At 40.4% G+C, this 17,473-nt stretch overlaps 1 protein-coding gene across 3 annotated transcripts in view; it reads right to left on the bottom strand.

Annotated features, from left to right (window-relative positions):
* The window catches only part of Lyst (lysosomal trafficking regulator), a 159,301-nt gene extending 143,044 nt beyond the window's left edge, over nt 1-16,257 (bottom strand). For all 3 annotated transcript variants that reach the window (XM_037205934.1, XM_028859792.2, XM_037205933.1), the window contains exon 1: nt 16,156-16,257. The gene's annotated coding sequence lies outside the window, so the exon portion shown is untranslated. The remainder of the gene's footprint in view (nt 1-16,155) is intronic.
* Between the last annotated feature and the right edge of the window lie 1,216 nt (nt 16,258-17,473).

The following is a 17,473-nucleotide window of genomic DNA, read 5'->3' on the forward strand; positions in this document are numbered from 1 at the left end:
AGGTAAGGTTATCTCACTGGCTTGTATCAGGGTCTTGTTTGTTTGTTTGTTTGTTTTCTCTCTAAAGAGCCAATTTGTTGGCACACCAATGTGTCTAAAGGGAAAAACCATCAAAGATAGCAGCAAGGGAAGGAATGAATGAAGGACAAGAGTCAGACAAAGTAAGTGATGATTAGGTTACAGTACAGGTAAAGAGGCCAGGCTAAGAGCAGAGGGCAAGAAGCATCACATTGTTATCTGGTACCAAAGAAAAGAGGAATAAAGTTACAGATATGGGAAACATATCAGATAGTAGCCAAGACCTAAGGCAGTTCAAGAATGATAGCCTCAATTATTTCACTCAAGTCACAGCCAGGGCTGTCCACTGGCTGACAAAACTTTATTATATAAAGAAAAATATGCATATTTGTATCACTTCCCTTATGTTTTCTTGTTTTTCTTTTATGCAAACAAGTAAATGACCTGGGAGGATACTTTTCCTCCTAGAACAAATTTATATCTTAACAAGAGTTGTTACTGGAATCTCAGCATCACAGAGCTTTGTAAAAGTTGGCTGTGACCTAGATGTTCCACATTACAAATGTGGAGCTAAGATAATCCTCAAGTAGTGAAAAGGTTAATAAATGGTGGTGGTGCTCCTACATTTATTCTGTATTGGGTATTGTGTCAAAGTAGAAAAATGTGTTTAATGAAATATTTTCAGTTTATGTGAAACTGTGTGGGCTGTTCAAATAAAGAACACTCAAAATAAATATATTTAGAATAATGTTTGTGGAGAGGGCAGAAATCTAAGAAAGCAACAGTCCCCAATTTCTTTTTCCTTCCATATTTCAGAGAGTGAACTAATACTGACAATTTCCCCCCATCTCTTTAAGCTCATAAAGTCCTAGTTGACCCACTCTATTCCAAGGGCCTTAAAACTTATGATTGGTCTAAGATGAAATGGCCACTCTGGGCTCTCATATGACAAAGCTGGTCAGGAAATAAATGAAGGCCAGGCCATGGCAGCAAGGTAGAATTCTAATGGAAATTCAGAGGAAGACACACCAAAATGCAACAGACTTAAACCCTTCAACAAGTAGCTTGTTTTCCTAAAACAAATGAATTGGGCAACCAGATCTCTCAGGTAAAATCAGTGTTTGACCCTCAGTCCCATAAAAGATGTTTTTAGAAGCCAAGAGATGGTGGCACATGCCTTTGATCCCAGCACTCCACACAGGATGCAGGGGCAGATGGATCTCTGTGAGTCTGAGGCCAGTCTGGTCTACAGAGTGAGTTCCAGGACAGTCAGGGCTATACAGAGAAATGGTTCCTTGAAAAATATAATATAATAAATAAAATAAAATAAAGATGTTTTTCGTGAGGCTATACAAAATGGAACTATGAAGGCCCACCCAAGCAAATCTCTTCTGGCTTGCTGAAAGGAATATGATAGGAATTTTACACTGATTATTTCAGTTGACCTCAAGACAAATCTTCAGATTTTTACAAAATAATAGTAATGACATGAGGAACTAGCTAACCCTTGCAATGACTGATGCTTATGTAAGTATACTGTACTGGTTTAATTCCTGCTGGGGGGTTATCTTTCTGTATGCTGTGAATATGTGTTGTTCCCATTGGTTAATAAATAAGCTGCTTTGGCCTATTGGCAAGCAGCTTAGAGGCAGGTGGGAAATCCAAGGAGAGAAACAGGAAAGAGAAAGGTGGAGTCTGGAGAGATGCCAGCCTGCCACCCAAGGAGCAACATGCCATCATACCGGTAAAGCCTAGGAACATGTGGCAAAACATAAATTAATAGAAATGGGTTAATTTAATTTAAGTGCTAGCTAGCAAGAGGCCTGCCATAGGCCATACAGTTTGTAAATAATATTAAGCCTCTAAATGATTATTTTATAAGTGGCTAAGGGACTGCAGGGCTAGGTGAGACTGGAAGAACTCAGGACTGGAGAAAACTTTCAACTACAAATTCATATACCCATTTATAAGTACTGTGAGTGCCCTTATTTGTTACACATATTGGACACAGAAGTATAGTAAGGTTAGGAGGCTGTCCAAGATCATAGAGCTTCAAAGTGTCAGGAGTCAGACTCACCAATCTTTCTGAAGTCTACTGACTGCCCTCAACAAACCATCTTCTCCTTCCTATTCCAGTTTGTGGACAGTCGCTCAGAAGAGGAATCAAAACAATGCTTTATCCAAGCTTTGACAACTCTCTTGTTGTTTGCTGGTACACTTCTATATCCACTACTCACTAGTTCTGAGATGCTGGGCACTTGACTTCCTCTTCCTGAGCCCTTCTTACAGTAAAGGGTTTACAGAATGAATGAACATAGCCTTTATTTGAAGTTAGCTCATTTTTCTTCCCAGGAGATCCCTTGTTTCTTATGTGAGCAAGCTTTTAGGAAGAGCTATTTGTGAGGCAGGGATATTAAAATTAAATGAGAAGATTCACGCAGAAGACAAGTACCTGTCAATCTGAAGATCAGTAATTATTAGCTATTATCATCATCACTGAATCTGGCCTCTCTTCTCTAGCCTTATTTCTAAGCACCTCTGGGACATCATCTCCTCTTTAACAAACTGCCTCTGGTCTGTTGGCCATCCAACCTAAATATTTACAACTGCTTAAAAATGTCACTAAGGTTCCTTGAAATTACAAACAACATTCTAATTCATGGGGAGTAAGACCTCAGTACCTTTGTTAGATCTGAGTATGCAATATCTTCCACCATTCAGTCATTCTAATCTCTCTATACAACTTATACTCAGTACCACCTCCTCTATAATTCCTCCCCAAAGGTATATACCTCCTACATCTTGCTTTGCTATTTTATCATGTTGCTCTCACCATGGAAATTACTATTAATTTCTTTTCTACATGCCTTTATACTTTCATTCATCATACTTTATCATACAATTGAATTCTTTCTTTATAAACTACATTACACTTCCTTAAGAAGGGACACCAAGGGGATGGAGAGACAATACAGTGGTTAAGAGTACTAGTTGCTCTTCCAAAGGATTTGGGTTCAAATCCTAGTACACACTTGGTAGTTTACAACCATCTGTAACTCAGGTTCCAGAGAATCTGACACCTTCTTCTGGCTTCTTTGAGCACTGCATGCATGCCATACACAGATATATATGCAGGCAAAATACCCAAGAAATTTTCATAGCAATCTGTGAAGTACTAGGAAAGGTACTACACAAACTCCTAAGTTTAATATATTTAAAAACTTTAGGAATAGAAGTTGGTATGCCATTTATGTTATGTTAAAGATTATAATTTAAAAACCACAGGCTTTTAAAGAAGTTCTAAAACCTCTTATTATAGGCATATAGCTCTTCATACTTGAAGAAACACTAAAATCAAATTGAAGCCTGAACCTAATGTGAAATGAAAATAATAAAACTAATTTCTATAGCAATATCATAATGATCAAGTTTTATATTCTTTTCTGACATATGCAGAAGATTCCACAAAATAAGGTCTAGAAATATTTAACATTCACAAGCTTTAAAGACACCTTGCAAGCCAGGTAGGAGGTTCAGACCTATAATGTCAGTTCTTGGGAGGCTACACAGGATGACCATGATGAGAATGAAGCTAACCTAGAATACACCTTGCAAGGTTAGACAGCACTAGTTTCCTCTTATTCTTCTGTAATGTGTACAAAGACAATACAATTAGCTACCCTTTTAAAGAAAGATCAATTTAGTTGGTACAGTAATTATAGGAAAATGTGTTTCCTGTTATATTTCATGCCAAGAAAGATAAGAGTGGAGTCAAATCAAGATGTAGTTGCTGAATCAACTGCTCTCTAACCATTCATGAAGAGGGCTAGTTAGAGGAGGTGAACACAGAAGCTAGGAGAAGTAAAACAAAAAGAAATAAACACTTTCTGAGTAAAGACTTTTCAAGTCTAACCCACACTTTTTTTTCTCCCACCACACTGAACATCATCACAATTTGTTTCTATCACTATGTTGAAAAAATAGGTAAACTCGACGTGGTGGCACACGTGTAATCCTAGCACTTGAAAGGCTACAACAGGAGAAATGCCTCAAGTTAACACTCAGTGAACTCCAGGCTAGTCAGGGCTAGTGAGACACCATCTCAAAATAATAATAATGGTAATAATAATAATATGATTATGATGATGATGATGTAGACACAGACACATAAAGAAAAAATAAACATATACATAAATTACATACTGGAAGCCAATTGCTACAGGTTCCTATGGTACCCATACATATTTTGGCTACAGAATTACATTCCTAAAACACACTAAAATATTTAGGGTGTTGACAGGATAATAGAAGGAATGTCAGACTAAAAATAAAAGATATTTTTGAGCTTTTGTTTCTCCTCAAATCTTTATGAACACTCCCCTCCCACACACACGTACACACTTTTCAACTGTTAGTTTGTCAGTTTTGAAACAAAGTCTAGCTATATAGCCCAGGTCACCCCAAAACTTAGTACCCTCCTGACCTAGCCTCCTAAGTTCCCAGTACTAGATGTATGCCACTATACCCAGCCTGTTCCCTGTTATTCTTATATTCAGAAAAATAAACAAAAACTAGACAATCTAAATGTCTCTTTAGACTGTGAACTTTCATGACAGTACACCATGAGATAATGAAGCAAGCATGAAGATCCATTTATAATTATAATTACATATTTCAAATGTTTCCTAAATAAGTGTGGATGACTAGGTTTTGTCAAAACAACATGGCTAGTATTCAATTTTTAAAAAATGAGTAGAGCTGGAAAGATGGCTGAGCAGTTAAGAGCACTTGCTGCTCCTGCGGAGGACCCAGTTTCAGTTCCTAGCATTCATATCAGGAGGTTCACAAGCGCTTTTAACTCCAGCTCTGGGATCGAACACTCTATTCTGATCTTGTGGGCACCATCACATATGTGTTGTACTTGCATTGACTCAGGCTCACACACATACAAACAAAACAAATTAAAAAATAAAAATAAACCGGTGATATGGTTCAGTAGGTAGAAGAGCTTGCAATCCCAGGACCTACATGGTGGAAGGAGAAAAGAGACTCCTGAAAGTTGTCATCTAACCTCCATGACTACACACAGACACACTTTCTCTCAGACACACACAAATAATGAATATAAAATGTAAGGAGTGGAGAAGATTATGCCAGGAACTTGAAACAAATAACTTTAGAAATATTCTCCAAAACATTTAAATAAAGCTAACAGAAAAAAAAAAAAGCAAGAATAAGTATGAACATTATTGTGTTTGAAAGCATCATTAAGAGGAAATTCTGAGTAACAAAGAATTTTAATCTTTAAGAAATTCCAATACAAACAGCTCCAGCACTAGGGAGGAAAAGGCAGGTGGATCTCTAAGTTCAAGACAAGCCTGGTCTACAGAGTTCCAGGACAGCCAGAGCTACTCAGAGAAACCCTGTCTCAAAAAACAAAACAACAACAAAAACAAACAAGCAAAAGAAGAAATTCCAAGTCAAGGCTGAGGATATAGGTCAGTGTTAGAGCCCTTGTTTGGCATACATAAGATCCTGGGTTCAACCCCCAGCACATGCATGTACTTATGTGGTGATATTTTGTGCTGAAATGTGGTGATATTTTATTTGTGCGTTAATAAATAAAGCTTGCCTGGAGATCAGGGAGGAAAGGCCAGCCATTTTAAGTAAATAAAGAAGTCAGGCAGCACACGCCCTTAATCCCTTAGCAAGCAGGATCTCTGTGTGTGTTCAAGGCCACACTAAGGGACACAGCCAAGTATAGTGACACACACCTTTAATCCCAGTACCAACCATAGAGACCTGGAGGTCTGTACAGACAGACAGATAGTGACAGAGCTGTGTAGGAAGAGGAAGTTAGGTAGCTGGGCTAAGAGCCAATGAGAGGGCAGAAAAGCAAGGCCTGGGTAAACAGGAAGTCGTGCTCCTTGGAAGCTGTGGAGTTTGTGAGGTGAGGTTAACTCATGGCTTTCCATATTTCCCTGATCTCTCTAAGGCTTTAACCCAAATTTCTGGCTCCGTGGTTTTTTATTTAATAAGACCTTTTAAGACTAGTGTTACATATTCACATTTAAAACATCAGGTCAGGCTGTGGAGTTAGCTTAGCAAAATACCTGGTTAGCAAAATGCTTCCTTTGCAAGTATGAGGACCTCAGTTTGATCTTCAGAACCCATGTGGGGGAGGGGGGAAGCTGTGCATGGTGGTCCATGCATGTAATCCCAGTGCTGGGGAGGTGGAGTCAAGCAGATCCCTGGGGTCCACTGCCAAAATGATCTGGCCTAGATCTGGCCTAATCAGCTAGTTCCAGATCACTGAGAGATCTGTCTTAAAATAACCAGGCAGAATTCACACACACACACACACACACACACACACACACACACACACACACACACACAGTCGAGATTCAGTGAGGTCCAAAAAGCAAATATAAAAAGCAGGGTAATGAGGGAGCCAATGGACACACATAGCTGCCCTACAAGTTACACCAGTACAACCTCCTTGCACTGTCTATGCTGTATTTCCCACTTCAGTGGATGAATAACCAGAAGTTACAACAATGAATGCGTTTTATGAACTGATAAATATGTTTTGCTGCCCTTTCAAAGAGGCCACGTTATTTGGATAAAAAGAGGAAACTGTTCTTACCATTGTTTGAATTTCACACTCACCCAAACTCAATGTATTTAATAGCTCTGCTGTTCTAATATAATGAATGTAATTATGACTTCTGTTCTTCTAAGGAGTAAAGACAACTACAGAACTAATAAAAGCTGCAGCAGATCACATTTGACTAGATCAATGTTAAAGAAGAGGAAAAATAATATATTATTATTGCTTTTTAAAAGTTCCTAATATTTTTAAAAGCATACAGATTTAATTCTGTTTGTGGTAAGTAAACAGAGATTACTATACATAATCAAAAATATTTCCAATGTACAAAAACAGTTAATTTTTTTTTTTTTTTTTTTTTTTTTTGTTATTTCAAGACAGGGTTTCTCTGTATAGCTTTGGAACCTGGTCTTGGAACTCTCTCTGTAGACCAGGCTGGCCTCAGAGATCTGCCTGCCTCTGCCTCCCAAGTGCTGGGATTAAAGGCGTGTGCCACTCACAGTTAACTTTTGAAAAAGAGGTAAATGGAAGGAAGGGGGAAAAAAGCCCCAGATAATAGCAAACATTCCAACAAACTTTTGAGTAGCTCATGGCTAACCATTCTAAAAACAACAGAGAAAACAGAATTGTAAATGTAGACCACACTAGGTGTAAATTAAATACTCCCCACTCACTTCAGTATTTGACACTTTTAATGAGTAAGTTTGTCTTATTTATTTTTAAAGCACATCTCCTGGAGCTGGAGAGATGGCTCAGTGGTTAAGAACATTTGTTGCTCTTGCAGAGAATTCAAGTTTGGGTCCCATTACACATACATATTTAAATCTTTTTTTAAGAAATACATATCTTCTAGAGTCCCAGTGAGGGCTCAGTGTTGATAAATGTAGCAGAGACCTGGGTCTTCAAATTAAACCAATGATTCTTGTTTGTTTGTTTGTTTGTTTGTTTCAAAACGGGGTTTCTCTGTGTAGTTTTGGTGCCTGTCCTGGATCTCACTCTGTTGACCAGGCTGGCCTCAGACTCACAGAGATCTGTCTGGCTCTTGTCTCCCAAGTGCTGGGATTAAAGGCGTGCGCATGCGCCGCCTCCGCCGCCTCCGCCGCCTCCGCCGCCACTGCCAGCCTCAGCCGCCACCACACCACCCAGCTAAACCAATGATTCTTTGAGATGAACAACTGCATGTAAAAATATATGGGAAAAGGGGTTTACCGCATGACTCACTGTGTCACATTGCAGTTTCCATATCAAGATTTTCCCTTCTTTTTTCTTTTTTCTTTTAAATTTTAGTTTGTTTTGTTTGGGGGAGGGAAAGTGACAGGGGCAAAGGGTGCATGCGAGGGGATGGGAGGTGGGTGGGATCAGAATGCATGATGTGAAAGACACAAAGAATGAATTAAAAAAAAGAAAGCCAAAACAAGAAAAATAAAAAGAAAACAAACAAACAAAAAAACCCATACCTTCTAAGCCAGGTGCAGTAAATCTCAGCACAGAAGAGTCTAAGCAAGTAGGATTGTGAGTTTGAAGTTAGCCTGGACTACAGAGTAAGTTTCAGGCTAGCCTGGGCTACAAAACAAGATAGGGTCTTATTTTATAATAAGCCCAAATAAACAGCCCAAAACAACAAAACGTATCTTCCTCTTACTTTTGCCTTTGCAATGACATCAACACTTTCTGATGACATTCTCCCAGCTCCCTCTTAGTTTTTAACCCCTCATCTCCATTAGCTTCTTCCCTGCTTGCATTTAAAACAGAGAAAATATCCCATGGATACCTCCTCTTTCAAGATTACTCAAAAGTAGTCTATAATGGAAGCACCTTTCACTTCTGCTCTGTGCACTGCAGCATCGCTCTTGCTCACAGTCCTCTATCAAAACTACTTAGGCTAAGAGCAACAATAACCTTCTAATTGCCAAATCTATTCCAACAAGCACGTTCCAAGTACTTATCTGATCAGACTTCTTTGTGAAATATGAAGCATATGATACCAATAATCATTCTGTTCTTAACCCTCTCTTCTCTTTTGACTTATAGGTTCACATATATACTCATACACAAACCTCTATATTTTGTGGGTTTCCTTCTCTGACTACTATCTAGTCTCCTTAGTTGGATTCTTCTCTGCCAACTCATGTTGATGAGACTCTGGAGTCTCTCCTCATTTCATTGTGTGTGTGTGTGTGCTTTTTATGAACTCAGTCACTTCTGAGGTTTCAACTACCACTTATTATGTTTAATGACTTCCTAAACTCTCATATAAAGATGAGTCCAGGCTTTCTTATATAAAATGGAGCCAGAAAGTCTCTCCATGGCACTAAAGAATAGAATCTTAAGCTGGCACCATTCAAGCCCATCTAATAAGAGACTCAGTGCACTCATTCTCACTGTCTACCCCTTTCCAATGTTCCTCTGCTTACCTACACTGGCGTGACCAAATACCTTCTATTTGCCCAGCCTCGTTCTGTCTTATGTCTATCCACGAGTTAACTATTAATGACACCCTTTCATTCTCAAAATACCACCTATTTGGCCAATCAACTGTTTGATTGCCCTACCTACTCACCTATACTTTTGAGTTTTTGAGCCCTACTAGGTAAGTCCTCTTTAAACTTTTTGTTATGTTTTATCTGTAAGCGCATGTATAAATGTGCATGACCTCAAGTGTCATCCTCAGAAACATCATCCGTCTTTTTTGAGGCAGGGTCCTGGAGCTCACCAATTAGGTTAAACTGACCAGCTATCAAACCCCTGGGTCCTCTTGCTTCTACCTCTCCAGAGCTGGTATTTTAAGTGTATGCTACCAGACCCACCATTTTTGCATGGCTTTTGGGGGTCAAAATTAGGTCCTCACACATACAAAGCAGACACTTTACTGAGTTATCCCCTCAGCCCCTTCCCTGTATTCTTTACTTCTTTTCCAAGCCCTATCTCTGTGGCTTAGACATTTCTCTACCTTCACCTCCTCTTCTCAATAAAGATCATTACATCATCAAGATCTCAGTCTGAGAAATGTCAGTATTCAGCTGGCCTCCCAAGCACAGTGCTTCATTTTATCTACTTTCAGGGTTAGATTTAAAGTTGTCATATACTGGCAAGTAATCCTAAATACACTAGACTTAAGTGTTACCTTGCTTCCCATGGCTCCTGCTTTACAGAAGATTAACATGGTTTAATAGTTGGTCATAAGGACTTTCAAGCTACACAGACTCAAGTACTCCCTAGTTGTATACCTTGGGGAAGGCTACTTAGCCTCACTGAGCCCCAGTTTCCTCACATATAAAACACTGATCCTAACATGCACCTTATAGGACTGTTGTGAAACAAACTTCCAAAAGCATGTACAGTGACCAGCAGTAGTATTGTTAAGACTGGCTGCCCAGCAGCAGTGGCTATATTTTGACTCTTATCACTTAACACTGACCTAACTCTAAAATTTGAAATTTTGGATTTTCATATATGTATGTCTATTTTTCCATCTCTAGTATTCCATTACTACCATAAATTATACTCATAAATTCTTTTTTACTAAGATTCTTCACCTTTTCCACAATCCACATGTATCAACCTCAAGTTGGCTTGGCTTTTCTTCCTAATTAAGTAGGGGCTTCTAATTATGAAGAACTCATCCCTTCACACAGTGACCTCATTGCCACCTTCCATTCCTCGGTGTCTTACCACCCTTCTTCCCAAGGTTCTTCATTATATCTTTCCATCCAGTCTCATCAAGGTTCAGTTTAACACACTTGCTTTTTTACCTAAGCAAAGCAGGTCACAGAGAAAACTACTTAACCATTCTGATAACCTCTCTACATTTGTGATTTCAAATCTTGAGAGAATATTCAATACCATTCTGTAATTAGGTCACTAGTCCTTGTTTAAATGTCTTCCTCTTCACACAAGTGTTCTTTTTCCAGATTCATTAGCCACAAAAATTAAAAATCTCAATATATTAGGCTTAAAGTGTTTCCCCAAGCATATCCCAACTCACATTTTTCTTTCTGTCTCAGCAAATAACCTTGTTTCATAGAGAAAGAGACACCATCCTGGATTTTCAGCTCCACATCAACCCACTCCCTCATTTTGTTTTCTTTTGCAAACAGGAAAATATATTGCTACTCTTCTTCTGAGTAACCCTTTTTAACCTTCGCTCTTGGGCCCACCCCTCCCCTTTCATATTATATTTAATAAATTAGCATCTTTCTCTTATAGGATGTCCCTTTTTCTCAATCCACACAAGTATCTTTGACTTCACTCCTTAAAACACACACACACACACACACACACACACACACACACACCTTTGGCCAATCACACCTCCCAGTTCAAGCTTCCATACATTGTCTCCTCTACATGTCAAAAGTATCTGAAATACTATATTTACTGAATAAAGATGTTTTCACATGATCAGACTTAATTTTTTTAATTGTATGCAACTTGTTTTGATGAAAGAAATTAAACAACTACATTCCTCAAACTGACAACTAATCAGCATCACCATTCACCGAGATTATACTCTTCAAAGCCTGCTTTTATTCCTCTTTCCTTTATCCCATTTCTTAGAGTAGGACTGCTACTGCTGATACTTCTCTCATCTGAAACTAATCCTGAGGGGGTGCTTTTGGAAAATTAAATAAAATATTAGGTGTGTATTCGATATATAGTGAAGTTGCTATTAAAAAAGAATATGCTATTGTGCTATCTTTGGCAAAGTGAGCATGAGGTTAGATCATTGACTTGTTCTTAAAAACTGGATAGGTCTTAGTAATCAATATTTTCTTTTCTGATGATGAATCATGAAGCACTTGGCAATCTGGCTTATACTTTTTCTGAGAATCAGTGTCAAACATTTCAATGTCCAATTTCTCAGCTTCACCTCCTAAGTCTTCAATTTTGAAATATAAAATGGGCAATTCTCGCCAGACATGATGGTGCACACCTTTCATTTCAGCACTCAAGGAAGGAGGATCACAAATTCCAGGCAGCCTGGGCAATACTGGTAGATCTTGGCTCAAAACAAACACACCAGAACAAACAAAATGGCAATTCTTCAAGTTTCTGGCAAAAATCTTCTACTCTCTTTAAATATAACTTTCTTTAATAAAGCAGTTTTAGGTTTACCTCAAACTCAAATGGTAAAAAGAAATCATACATAGATGTCTCCATGTGCACAGCCTCTCTGGCTATAAACATTCCACATCACAGATACATTTGTTACTAACAAACTTACATTGATAGATCATTCTGTTTCCAAAGCCAAAGTGTACATACAACAGGTTTTGACAAATGTATACCGACATAAATCTACCACTGTAGTATTGTACTGTCCTAAAAATCCTGTGCTCTCTGCCCATTTATTCTTCCCTTTCTTCAACTTCTGATCTTCTGTCTCCAGAGTTTTGCTTTGCTTTTTCCAGAATGTCTCATAGTTGGAAAAATTAAGCACACAACTTTTTCAGACTGGCTTCTTTCATTTGGTAATATGTATTTCAGATTCCTCTGTCTTTTAAAGCTTGGGCTTTTAAATATCACTTATGAAGGTGTAATTGGCATGACATATAACACACTGTACATTTTAAACTATATAATTTGTTCAGTTTCAACATATGTGTACACCCATGAAACTATGGTCATAATCAAGATAGTGAAACCTGTCTATCACTCCCTGCAGTTTCCTAGTACATCTCTGTTATTCCTCCCTTCTGTGCCTCCTCCCCTTACCTTATCTATACCCAATCCACCACTGATAAGCTTTCTGCCACTACAGATAAGAGCACATTTTCTAGCTGGAATTACAAAGTACATAGTGGGTTTTTGGTGGGTTGTATTGTGAATGTGTGTGTATGCTACATGTAGAAAGCCAGGCTTGTGCACATGCATGCATTCATGCATGCATGCGCGCGCGCATGCACACACACACACACACACACACACACACACACACACACGTGTGCACCTGGCTTTCTACATGCGGCAGAATTATGTTGTATGATCTATAGCACATTCCTTAATTGCTAAGTAGTAATCCACTATCTAAACAGCTCTTTACTTTTCAAAGATTGGTAGAAACAGTTTTATAAACATGTCTATATGTGTGCAGAATTCTGTTCATCTAATTTTTCCACTAATTTAAAATAGAAGCTCTCATTTTCTCATCCACTGTGTGGGTTTCAGTTTCAAAGACTAATATCTGAATGGAACAATGACTAGCCTTTTGAAAAATTATTTTATTTCTTTTTTGACTAATTATGATGGTTGGTTCTAAACATTTCTATTTCATGTTATTAGGTACCTTTTTTTTCCTTATTCTATTTTTTCCAGCACTTAGACTTAGTAAGCATTCAAAATTTCCAAATGTGTCAGGATTCTCTCAATTACTATAAGCAAGGCCAAGGAATTAAGAGGCACTAGGGCACTGATGAGTAACAACAATGAAAACGTAGTACTAATGAGAAGATAGTTGCCTCATTGACTCCACGATCAGTTTATGATTACTCACTAATCTGACAGAGTTTTATATATTTTCAGGATAGATATGCTGAAAATTCGTTATAAAATATTAGCCATTTTCTGGCTCTTCATTATAAAGTGTAGCCCTCAGGACTGAGGATCACATGTTTTCTGGTACAAGTATTGTTATTGTTGTTCTCTTTCACAGTACTGGAGATTAAACCCAGTGCCCTGTGCATGCCAGACAAGCACTCTACCACCATGTCACATCCTCAACCTCATTTTCTCATTTTTGAGACAGAACCTCACTAAGCTGTTAAACTGTCTAGACTGGTCTTGAACGTGTGATCCTCCTGCTTCAGCCTCCCAAGTAGCTGGGACTACAGAGATGCTCCATCAAGTTTTACAGATCAAAGTATATTGGGCTAATACTTTATACTCTGATTTTAAAAAAAGTCTCCATTTAGAATGTGATGGTCCATTTATTTCAAGTCATCTGTAATGAAACAAAAGAATTAAGATAATCTCTTTGTTACTGACTTATTAGAAAAGCATTAAAAACGATTCAGGTCTTTTACATTGTAATTTAACAAATGGCCAAGAGCAGCCACATTTGATAACATTTCTGGGGCTTAAATTTTTTGAACAGGCATCTAAAAATAATTCAGAAAAAAAAAGAAATCAGATGAAGGTGCTCAAGTTAAATACAGCAGCAGGCTATAAAGATACTCTGGAGTTCTGTACTACATGGGTTTCTCTACAATGAAAACTAACAAACACATGGACTGAATCCAACAAATACAACCATAGCTACATTTGGCAACATGAATGACTAGGTTGGTTCAAAAGAACTAAAAAGAAAATGAGGATGAAGCCAGAGGAAGGGCTCAGTAAGAGTTTTTTCCTAGCAGGCTCAAGGTACTAGTTTTGATTCCCAACACTGGAAAGAAAAAAATAAGTGAGCATGAAATAAAACTTGTCCATTTATGGGCAAAATTGTTAAGCTTCTAGAATAGTCAAGGCAACACAAAAAGTTTCTGCAATGCAAAGTCACTAATGTCTACTATGAATAATTTTCACTTGGATGTTTAATTTTATTGCCTAAAACCTAACCTTCCAACCAAGCCTATTCTTCTCATAAAATTCTCAGTACCTCCCTATTCTATCATTCTTGCTGGACAAAATTGTTACTATCCTCTACATCTCTATACATAAGCTATTCAAAAATCAATAAACTCTCACCACAGCCTCCAATTCCTATGTCATTTCTACACAGCACTATGCCAATATCTCCTGACAAGGCATCTCTGCTTCTGTTCTGCTAACCCCTTCCCTCAAAGGAGGTGTATTTTCCAACTAGCTGTAATATGGCCCCTTTGAAAAATCAAGTTTGATTATATCATTTTGCACTCAAAAAGAGGACTCCTCTCCTTACAAAGGCTTATAAGGCCTTTCACAACCTGATCTCTTCCCCTTCTAATATGCCAGTACTCTACAACTCTTACTTAGCTGGCTCCAGCACAGCCAAACAAGCCCCCAGCCCTCACTCCAGGCTCCACACTATTGCCTCAGGGCTTTATGCAAGTGGCTTTCTCACTGCACACCCTTCTCTCAGAGAAGAACATGGATCACCCCCCCCCTTCCTTCCGGTTGATCAAATGTCAACTTCTCCAGCAGGCCTTTCCTAACTACCTCTAATCAAATTGCAACCCATTTCTGGCTCGCTGTCTTCTCTCTTCCCTGTTTTGTTTTTTTTTTTTCTCTATAGTCCTTAACATCATCTGACAAGGCATAGTCTATTTATTTATGATCTGAGGTTCTTCCAGTAGGGTGTGTTCCATTTGTCTGTTTATAAAAGTGCCTGGCCCACAATAGGTGCTTAACAGATCTTTACTAAACACACGTGTTATGTATGTAATTTATAGTCTGCAAAGTATCTTAATATAAACTAAATCCGGAAAGTCATTTTTCCTCTTATGTCCTCTCCTAAATTCTCCCAATATCTATATGTATCAATGTAGATGACAGCAAAGAGCAATCAGCAGAAAAGTTACTTGCAAAGCTCTAGAAAAACAGATATTGCCTACTAATTAACTACATTAGTAAGAAGCCAAGAGTCAATATTTTCATTAGTATAAGGTTTCTAGGTGTGGAAGTTAAATGTAATGGCAGACCAGCCAACAACCTTCTGGAAGAAAAACCTCAATTCAGTGTGCCATATCAATCTGCTAAACAAACCCTAGGGGAAATGCAAAATGAATTCGATCCTAAAGGAAACACTGGCCAGAATTCAACACAAATGTGTATTCAACAAGAGCCAACACCGTTAAAATTTTTCCTCACCCCATCAACTACCAAGCAAGAGCTGTCACTGGCTGTGTGTGATAGGCTGAGCATCGAGAATGTTTTTGCTGTTTTGTTTATCCCTGCGAGGATTGCAAGGGGGCACTTTTCTTGACTCCCTGAGCTCCAGTCCTCCATCATGAACCCTCTGCCTTCGCCCGGTGGCAGTGGGGTTTCCCTGGGTCGTGCCCCTTACATTAGCATCTCAGCCAGCCACCACTCCAGGGACGAGCGCGAACCACGGAGGGTGGTGTGCGGAGTCCCGCAGCAGGTGTCACAGGCAGAAAAGGGACAGTGGGGATTCAGATGCACCAGGGTGGAGATGACAGATGGGCCGGCGGCCCGAAGTGGGGCGCCCGGAACCTGTCAGCTCCAGCTGTCACCTGCCGAAGAGGACCCGGCGGCGGCGGGCTGAGTAGGGGCGGTCCCAGGCAAGCGCACCCCGAGGTGAAGCGCCCCCTGAGGGCACCGGTCCGCCGCTCCAGCCGGCCGAGTAAAGTTAGTATGGGGTCCGCGCCAGTCACCGCCACAATCCGCGGGGCCCCGGACCGCCTCAGTCAGGAACCGAGCAGAGCTCCGAGTGCAAGCGAGCGCCAGCCGGGCAGAGCTCCGAGCGCCCTCGGTTCCCTCCGCTCCCTCAGCGCGGCGCGACCCCGCCCGGGCAGCCCGCCACCTTCCCGCCATGCCCCGCTGAGGTCGAGACCCCGACCCTCGGAGGAGCCCGCGGCCGCCTTTACCTCTGCTCTGTGGTCCGCCGCACGCTCTCTCCGGTGCAAGAAAATCCCGACTCGCCACGGCTGCCCGGCCAGCGCGAGCTCTCACCCCCGCCCCCTCAGGTAACCCGGGAAACCGGGAACACCACCCCTTCCTCCCCCGCCCGGACCCAGACCCGCTCCTCTGCGCGTGCGCACAGGCCCCGCCTCGAGGGCCTAGCGTCCCGCCCCGCCGGGAGGGCACGCCGGGGTCGCCAGCGTGATGCGTGGAAGCATCTCAGCCAATGAGAGGGAGAAGGCGGGCCAAGTGCGGCTGGGCGGGGCCTGTGCGGCCCGTCTGAGTTCCGCCCCTCCTCCCCTGCAGTGTAAAGCTCCATCGCGCAGCGGAGATTCAGCCTATGAGGTGCAAGCATAATATCTCCTTCCTACTGTAAACTCACGTCCCCTGGAAAAGCCACATCTGTGTCGAAGACTGTTCAGAATGACTGACTGGCAGAACTTTGCCATTACGGAGAGATGAATGATCAGTAGCCAAAATTAGCTTGGACTATCTTTAGGCTCTTTAAAAAACCGCTTATTACCAACCTCTGTAGTTGACCTAGCATCTCTGTGGCTATTATGTAAAACGTTTGGAATGTATTGTTAAGCTTAGCCAACGATTAGCTTTTCAGCAATGCTCAAACGAAGAAGATCATCAGCGAGAGATTTCCCCGGCTGTGCTGTAATCCGCCCTTCTGATGTCTTTCCCCCTGTATTTGGCAAATGTATTGATTATGGTCTTTTGTTCTATGGCTATAAGACCTCTTGTAAACCTCTTCCACCATTGGGCATGCAATTCTGGGAAACCCAAATCTGTATTCCTAAGCAGCATTCACTGGGAATAAACTCTCTCTTACCCCCATTGCAGCAAGAGCTGTTTTGCATGAACAGTATGTTGCAATGAACTGTCGTCCTATCTCCTGCTGGAGTTTAAAGGATAAAAAGAAAATGGAGCCGGGCGTGGTGGCGCACGCCTTTAATCCCAGCACTTGGGAGGCAGAGGCAGGCGGATCTTTGTGAGTTCGAGGCCAGCCTGGGCTACCAAGTGAGCTCCAGGAAAGGCGCAAAGCTACACAGAGAAACCCTGTCTCGAAAAAACCAAAAAAAAAAAAAAGAAAAAAAAAAAGAAAATGGAAAGGTTTGCCGAGATGGTAGCAGGGATACTTTCAAGGTAGCTTTGGGGCCTGGCCTTGTACTTCTGTCAAGAACTAGAGAGAGGCTTTCGATAATCCTGGGTTCAGTTATAAATACCCCATCTAACCCCGTTCAAGTATGTTTGCATAGAGTGGGCCCTGTGACAAAG

Source organism: Peromyscus leucopus, chromosome 5 (genome assembly GCF_004664715.2).
Source record: "Peromyscus leucopus breed LL Stock chromosome 5, UCI_PerLeu_2.1, whole genome shotgun sequence".
Classification (NCBI taxonomy): domain Eukaryota; kingdom Metazoa; phylum Chordata; class Mammalia; order Rodentia; family Cricetidae; genus Peromyscus; species Peromyscus leucopus.